Here is an 8,285-nt window from a genome sequence, read left to right as displayed (position 1 = left end):
ACAAGATTGAGAGCTGACCTGATGGTGGAGAAGCGGTGTCTGTTGCAATCTAGAAGTGCAATCCAGACAGCTACCGATCGGTCGCTAACCAGTTTGGAGTGGGAAAGTCGACCGTTGGAATCGTGTTGCTGCAAGTTTTCAGGGCCAGTAATTGCATCCTGCTCAGAAGAACCAAGACTCTGGGTAAAGTGCATGACATTGTGGCTGGCTTTGCACAAATGGGTTTTCCTAACTGCAGAGGGGCGATAGATGGGATGCATATTCCAATTCTGACACCAGCCCACCTAGCCTCTGAGTATGTTAATTGGAAGGGGTATTTCTCTGTGGTTCTGCAGGCACTTGTGGGTCACCATGGGCGTTTCATTGACATTAATGTAGGCTGGCCCGGAAAGGTGCATGACGCACGCATATTTCGGAACACTGGCCTGTTCAGGAAGCTGCAAGCCGGGACTTTTTTCCCAGACCAGAGGAGCACTGTAGGGGTAGTCGAAATGCCCACAGGGATCCTTGGAGACCCCACTTACCCTTTAATGCCATGGCTCATGAAACCCTTCACAGGGAGCCTTGATAGCAGCAAGGAGCAGTTCAACTACAGGCTGAGCCGGTGCAGAATGACTGTGGAGTGTGCTTTTAGTTGTTTAAAGGGCCTGGCATTCTCCGTTTGGGAAGCTGGACCTGGCCGATAACAGCATCCCCCCAGTTATATCTGCGTGCTGAACCCTCCATAACATTTGTGAAGGGAAGGGTGAAAGATTCACTCAGGCATGGAACTCGAGGTTCAACACCTGGAGGCTGAATCTGAACAGCCAGAAAGCAGGGCTATTAAAGGGGCCCAGCACGGGCTGCAAGGATTAGGGATGCCTTGAAGGAGCAATTTGAGGCTGAAAACCACCAGTAATGTCTGGTGCCCTGCACTGGAGTGAAGTGCATTAGTTCCAATGTTAATAGGAATCTGTGTTTGCTACGCTGACTTGCAGTGCCTGTTGCTTTCCTGGGCTACGGTATCTTTTACTTCATGCAGTAATAAAGAATGTTTTCAAAGACAAAAAATCCATTTATTGAAAAGAAAATTAATTTATTGAAAAGAAACACAACTGCTTGGGAAACAGACATGGCAAGGGGGTGGGGAACGGTACAATCACAGATTTGCATATGTCCTGTTATCATACTCAGCCTTCCTGTCTGGAGTGCTGTGCAATGAGTGCTGCACTTTAGGATGGCTATACTGCATGGTGATGGGGGCTGAGTGCAGCGGGTAAGGGTCATAGTTTGCAGGGCCGCGTGGTGAAGCTACAGGTGTTGGAGGCAGCTGGTGGCGATAAGCACCCGGATGTTGGGGAAAGAGGGTTGGAGGTGACATGGGGGCACAAGGGAAAGAGTTTTGGGACAAGGGCTGCAGGGGGTGTGGGGGGGAATATGCGGTATTGCTCCGCCTGCATGGCTACGAGCGCCTGGATCGAGTCTGCTTGGCGCTCCATGATATCAGCTGATCCGTGCTTTGCTGCCGGAGCTCTGCGCTTCTGTGCCAGCGATCCGTGTTCTGCTGGCAGATCCTCCTTTCACTCTCCCTCCACTTCTGAGCTTTTAGATTCTCGTTAAGTGACTGCTGCATTACTTCATGCAGCATGTCTTCTTCGCTGCTACGTGGTCTCTTCCTAATTCTTTGCAGTCTTTTGGCCGGTGATAACACGGATGGCTGAGATCTCAAGGTTGCGTCTGTAAAGGCAAAATGCAACACTTAACAGAGGCAGCATTATTCACACCAGACAAAGCAATGATTCCCCCGTACTTAAGGGCAAGCACAGTCTACACAATAGCATAATTTGCCAATCCCAAAGCGAGTGCATATAATCCACGGGAGCCCCAAAATGGTAAACACAGGGTCAAGGGGGACTGATTGTTTCACGGCTGTACTGTGGTTTCTGTGCCTTGGGGAGAGCCAACAGCTGCAGGGGGCCCCTATACTGAACACTGTGTCCACATTTTCCAGAGGAGTTTGTCCTGGAAGATATCTTGCTGTTGAGGGTGACATGGGAAGCAAGGGAGGATCTTCTGCTATAATGCGGATTCCCCCCGGCCCATATGCAGCTTGCAGCAATGGTCCCCCCATGCCTCACAGCACAGTGGCGCAGACATGTTAGCCTAACTGGGACAAGGACCACAGTGGCTGTCCCAAGAAACCTGCACAAGCAGATTGCCCAAGTTCTGGATGAGACCTTTAAAGAGATCACTGAAGCCGATTACTGCAATGTGAGAGAGCATTTCAATGCCCTATTCCACATCTAGGCATGCATGCAGCCCTAACCCTCCTCACCCCAAGACCCCACACCGAATAACTTCCTTCACAAAATAAAACCCTCTTTCTGGGCACCTCCTCTGGTGTTTGTCCTTCCCCAAGCACCAGCTGCCACGACTGGTTACCTTCCTCCTGGCTTGAAAACAGATCCTGGCTGCATGCATCTAGGGATTCCAGGTGTCTTCCTCCTCCTCAGCACCCTCGCTCCTGCTTTCCTCCTCCTCCTGCCTTGTTGAACTGGGCTCTGAAGTGTCCATGATGATACTTGGAGTGGATGTGGGGTCGCCCCCAAGTATTGCATCCAGCTCTTTGTAGAAATGGCAGATCACGGGGGCAGCAAAAGCACTGGAGCGGCGGCTTGCCTCGCAGGCTTTGCATTAGGCATTCCGTGGCTCTTTCACTTTAACCCTGCACTGCAGTGCGTCCTGGTCATGGCCCCTTTCCATCATATCCCTTGATATCCCACAGCTGGAGCACAGCTGGGACTGGACAGCTTCCTCCTCGCAAACACTGATGAGGTCCAGCACCTTGCCATTGCTCCATAATGGGGATCGCCTGGTGTGTGGAGGCCTGGTTACCTGGAAAGATTTGCTAAGAGCACTCCATGCCTGGCTGAGCAAACAGGAAGGGGATTTTCAAAATTCCCAGAGAATTTAAAGGGCGCATCTGATGGATGGTTTCGAGGGCAGGGCAGTAGACTAGTAGAGTTCAAAGTGATGACCAGAGTGGCTAGAACAGGCATTGTGAGACACTTCTGGAGGCCGATCAGAGCGCACTATAGGACCAAGGCGTCCACACTGGCACCATGGCACTCCAGCGGGGGCACATCAAACATTCTTCCACTTGCCGAGGTGGAGTACCAGGAGTGCTCTAGCTGCCGAGTCAGAGCGCTCTACGTACCTTGCCAGTGTGGACGAGTTGTGAGTTAGAGCACACTGGGCTGCTTTAATGCGCTCTAACTCACAAGTATAGCCATGCCCAATGATTTCTCCTTAATTGTTCCCGAGAGCGTGGGATTTGCTACCCCCATCCATAGGCCAGCAATTCTGACAGAGCAGGTAGTCGTCAGGCGCCTGTGTGTGGATTCTGGCTCTGTCATCCTCCTGATCCCAACCCTCACACACATACACTGGGCAGGCTACGTCATGAGGTCCCTTGGTCACTTAAGAGGATGCCCACTGGGGAGCGGGCTTGTGGGAGGGATGATCCCGTGTGGGGCTAAGTTACCTATAGACCCAGATCTCCACAGCTAGTGGAGGATGATTAGTCTCTTCTCCCACCAGGGCTAGGAGAGATGCTGCATGAGAGTCAGCTGGTCCAAGACAGGAGGAAGCTACGGTGCTACCCTATTCTTGACCCAACGCTCCCACAGCATCACTCCACAGCCATCCTCCAGCACCAAGCCCCGTCCCACCAAAGCCACAAACCCCATCACTCCTGAGCGCCATCACACCGAGCCACAGCGCCTCCCCTCCCCAGCACCCTGAGCACCCCGAGCACCCCACCCAGTGCCCCCATCATCCAAAGCCACAGAGCCCAGCGCCGCTGTCCCCGCGCACACATGTCACCTGAATCAGGCGCAGGCGCAGCGCATCCAGCCCCCCCCCTCGGAGGCGGGAAGTAGCCGGCGCTGGGCGGGGTGTGCGAGTGCGCGCCCTGTTTCCCCGGTCCAGCGGCCGCGCCTCCTTCCTTTCCTTCCTCGCCCGCCACCGGACAGGGCTGCTGCGCACGGGCCTCCCAGCTATCCGGCATGGCAGCGCCCGGGCTGCCGCCCCGTGTGGGGAGAAGCGGGGTAAGTGACCCCCGGACATGGGGGGCGGGGCGAGCGTGAGGCTGGGCTGAGCAGCGGGGTGCGGAGCCCTCCTGCGCCGGGACCGGTGAGCGGCCACGTGCGCGGGCTGCGGCGGGGCAAGGCTGGGCTCCCTGCTCACTTGGGGGCCACCCACGTGCCGCAGAGACCCGACAGTCTGCCTGCGCCTGTGACGGGGCCTGGCCCTTCGTCCACTGCAAGCCTCATGGGGCTGCTGGGCTGGAGCCAGCAATAACAATCCTTCTCCTGCCGCTGTGGCGCCGTTCGGCTGGGGCAGGCATGGCGAACCGCTGCCCCGTGGCTTCAGTAAGGGCCACAAGGTGACGAAGAAGATGTCGAGGCCGCCGCAGAGGGGCCTGACCAAACACGCTAGGTTTGTGCGAGACATGATCAGAGAGGTCTGTGGCTTTGCCCTCCATGAGAAACGTGCTATGGGATTGCTAAAAGTTTCCAAGGACAGGCGTGCTCTGAAGTTCATAAAGAAAAGGGTTGGTACTCACATTCGGGCCAAGCGAAAATGTGAAGAGGGCAGCAATATTCTGGCAGCCATGAGGAAGGCTATTGCCAAGAAGGATTAAGCTGCAAAAACTCCTGTAACTCATTAAAGTGTGTTCAGAGAACAAACAAACAAAAAAAAACCCCCACAATCCTGAGCTCTCCTGGAGCACAGTCCATCAGTAGTGCTCAAGGCACTTTACAAAAGAGGGATCCCATTGTACAGGCAGAGAAACTGAGTGAGGCACAGGGAGGGAGGTGACCTGCCCACTAGCCGCTCAGTGGCAGGGCCCGGGACTAAAACCCAGGTCTCTTGAGTACCAAGCCAGTGTCCTAGCTGCTAAGTTGTAGTGCCAAATTCAGCTTGCTGCTCAGTTGATCTCATTCGTGGAGTATTACCAACCGGCAGGCAAGCAGTCCCAAGACCCTTTCACGGCCTGCAGCTCCTGACATGAGGGTTGGTTTTGAGGCGATTCATTGTAAATATCTAACCTGGGTTAGATCTGCACCTAAAATCAAATTTCTGTGAATGCACATAGGGATGAGAAGGGAACCGGGTCTGTTTATTTTATTTTAAAAATATCTGCATGGGCTTGAGTCAGTGCTGCTGAAACTAAAATGTTTTGGGTATTTATGCTGATGTCTTTTCTTTCAGGGAAGATAGTGAAAATCTGAAAAGGGCAAGAAAACCAAGCATGCAAAAGCAGAAACTTGCTTCTTCCCCTGAGAGGTTGGTGTTAACAAAAATGTTGTTAATAGAAAGTAGTCTTATGAAAAATATTGTTGGTTATATATGATGCTTGACAATGAGTAAAAATATGCTGAACGGTCCCTACCCTGAGTCTTTTTTTTTTTTAATGTGCTCTTAACTTTTCTAGCACTTCTTGTGGCCAGTAGCATGCTGCTTAGGCAGTGCCATGAGGCTCTAAAGCACTTGTCTGTACTCAGTGGTGATCAGCTATTGAGGGTCACTTTATATCTGTGATAATGTTACACTGGAGAGCATTTGCCTTGTAAAACCTGTGTCAGGGAAGTTGTATTAATTTTGACTGATAACAGGTTTTTGTGGTATTTAGCATTCCTTAACTGATATTAATGCAGTGGTATAAGTCATCTGGATGCTAATACACTTGAATTAGCATTTGTCCACACATACCTTACTCCCCTCAAACCCACTTAATCTTCTGGAGCCTGACTTTCTTTTTAAATATTTAGGTTGGCTAACTTGTGCTTGCAAATACCATGACTGTGTGCTTGTTTGGTTGTACAAATGACCTGCAGGATGCATAACTTAGAACTGTAACTTATTTATTTGTATAATGGCAGGGCCGAAGAATTTCCATAAAGTATCAAAGTCCCATTGTGTTAGGCACTGTTCAGATAAGTAATAAAGAAAACAGTCCCTGCCCCAGATAGCTTACAGTCTAGGTGTCAGGATGCAACTGATAGTAATGTGGACGCTACTTAGTGGGTGGCAGGGAGGAAGAGGTAATAAAACAGTTTAGCAGAAGAAACAGCAGTCTCAACATGCTTGCCCAGCCAGTGCCATGTACTAGAACTTGTAGACATGACAGAGGTTGGCTTTAAAGTGAATAGGATTATGATTTTACAAACTGTAGGCCCAGTTTAGCCTTTTTAGTGTGGAGGAGTACCTGGAATCTCTGTTCCTGTTTTATTTCAAAGCCCTCACAGCAATTCTATGGAACCAATGAACTTCCCTCTGCGAATTGGGCTTGTGAACTGAATTTTGATTTCTAGGAGTTCTTTTAGATGTGTAACTGTTTGTTTTTCAGATCAATTGATGACTTTGTGCATTTCTATAAATTATTCTATGCAGCATATGTGGGGAAATTCCATTTAATAATTACAGTGAGGCAAAGGGATCAAAGAATATTTGGTCAGCAAACCCCGTTTAAGTGGAATTCTTTGTAATGTTCACTTCAGGAAACCACCTTATTTTTTCCACAATTCAAATGCCAGCTGTTCAATATGTATTAATTTAAAAGATGTCTAACACTCAAGATGTGCTGTGCATCTCTGCTCTGTTTAGGGTATCATAACTGGTCTGCAGCTTATGCATCCATAAGGGAAACAATGTAAACCAAGAGTCTCAGCGGAGCAAAGAGCTTTCTGCAAAATGAAGACTTGACAGGTAACTCTTCCTTAGGCACTGAAGAGATCTAATGAGCCTTAAATGTGGGAGCAGCCAATGAAGCACATTCAGTTCTGTCTTCAGAAGAAAGCTGTTGTTCTCATCTCACTAACTCTTAGGAAATGTCTCCTTTGGGCTGAGCTCTGTAGATGTGAAACAATATTTAATGCAGTTGGGATGTGGGATGGGGAGAAACCTTTGAAATTTCCTAGTGTAAATCCCTCTATGAGCCACAAACAGTGATGGGCAAATTGAATATTTGATCGGTAATATTCAGAATAGTCAGCCTTTGTTGGTATTTGAATGGGGTAGCATGGTAGCCTGGGTAGCCTGCTGGGGTAGCACATCCAGCCTGGGAGTGCTAACCAATGCTCCTCTAGCTCAGCCTGGCTTGTAGCAGATCGCTAGAGGAAGTGTTTTTCAGTGAGGCAAGACCCAAGTGAGGGGACTTGAGATACACACTACACAAAGGAATGCCCATTTGGAGGTATTTCTCTTACACACTTTCCAAAGCATGGAAGATCTGTTTATTTAATCCAGCAGTTGTCAGCTGCTCAGTGCAGTTCTGTGCCTGTGCTAGTGTTACACTGCTGGGAGAGAAATGTGCCATCAGAGTTACCTGGTACAGCTGGTACTGTTCTAGTGCCCGTCAGTGCCAGGTTTTGATAGCACCTTGCATCCTTGAGAGTGGAATAACTCTCTGTAGAGTTAGTCCTAGACTGGATGCGAACACAATCATTTCCGTGCTGCACTGTAATATAAAATGTGGCTGCAAATGCTTTTTTTGACTCCCCGATCCACCCTTCTGAAAATGAGGCACAGGGTGGTTAATTGGCCAATCATGGGATTTTTTCATATAAAAATGCAGACAATCCCCACCCCAGTTCTTTTTTTCCTGTGAAATATGGATCTTTAGGGCTCCATTGGCTGATTTGTTTTTTTTTTCTTCTAGTTACAGATAAAAGCCTTCTCAGTTGGACTGATCATTGCAGGAGTGAGGCTAGTGGAGGCAGCAGTAGTTGCCTGAAGAGAAGAGAGGAACTGTTGCTTTAAAGAGTGACTGCCAAGATATTTAGAGAGGTGGGAGTGAGCATGTGAGTAGTCCCATGCCTTGAATGGGACTATTCCTGTGCAGAAGTGTTTGCAGGGTGGGAGCCTAGTAAGATAAAACATGAAAGGTGGGGAGAAGGATGACATGGATTGTTGCTTTCCTCTCACCCTTTTTATTAAAATTGTATTTAAAAATAAATTCTAAGCTTTTTTTGTTTGTTTAACCCTGCCTCCTCATCTTGTTGAAATTAGTCCTTTAACCTTGGAAATCCATATTTTGGCTGCACCATTGACCACTTCTGCCTGCCTGGGGTTAGTGATCAGCAGTTCCCTGTGGGAGGGAAGGGGATATTGTGAGGTGGTTGTGCCCCATGGGTGTGTGAAAGTCAGTTCCAGCTCCTCCTGGGTGACAGGGACTCTTTAAAATCGGCCTCTGGGATGAGGAAGTGCCAGGACCTTCTGTTTCATAGGGGTGAAGGCGC

General features: G+C 49.5%; 1 long non-coding RNA gene and 1 other non-coding gene across 2 annotated transcripts; both read left to right on the top strand.

The window, feature by feature from the left end:
• Positions 1 to 3,934: 3,934 nt before the first annotated feature.
• On the top strand, positions 3,935 to 8,002 carry LOC123376163. Its single transcript, XR_006581702.1, has 4 exons — positions 3,935 to 4,088; positions 5,257 to 5,331; positions 6,652 to 6,753; positions 7,706 to 8,002. It is a non-coding gene; the product is annotated as an uncharacterized LOC123376163 (long non-coding RNA).
• Positions 7,289 to 7,487, top strand: LOC123376765. Its single transcript, XR_006581936.1, has one exon. It is a non-coding gene; the product is annotated as a small nucleolar RNA SNORA74 (small nucleolar RNA).
• Positions 8,003 to 8,285: the final 283 nt, after the last annotated feature.

Source organism: Mauremys mutica, chromosome 8 (genome assembly GCF_020497125.1).
Source record: "Mauremys mutica isolate MM-2020 ecotype Southern chromosome 8, ASM2049712v1, whole genome shotgun sequence".
Lineage (NCBI taxonomy): Eukaryota > Metazoa > Chordata > Testudines > Geoemydidae > Mauremys > Mauremys mutica.
The sequence above is the reverse complement of the archived record's forward strand: the minus strand, read 5'-3'. Positions and strand labels throughout refer to the sequence as shown.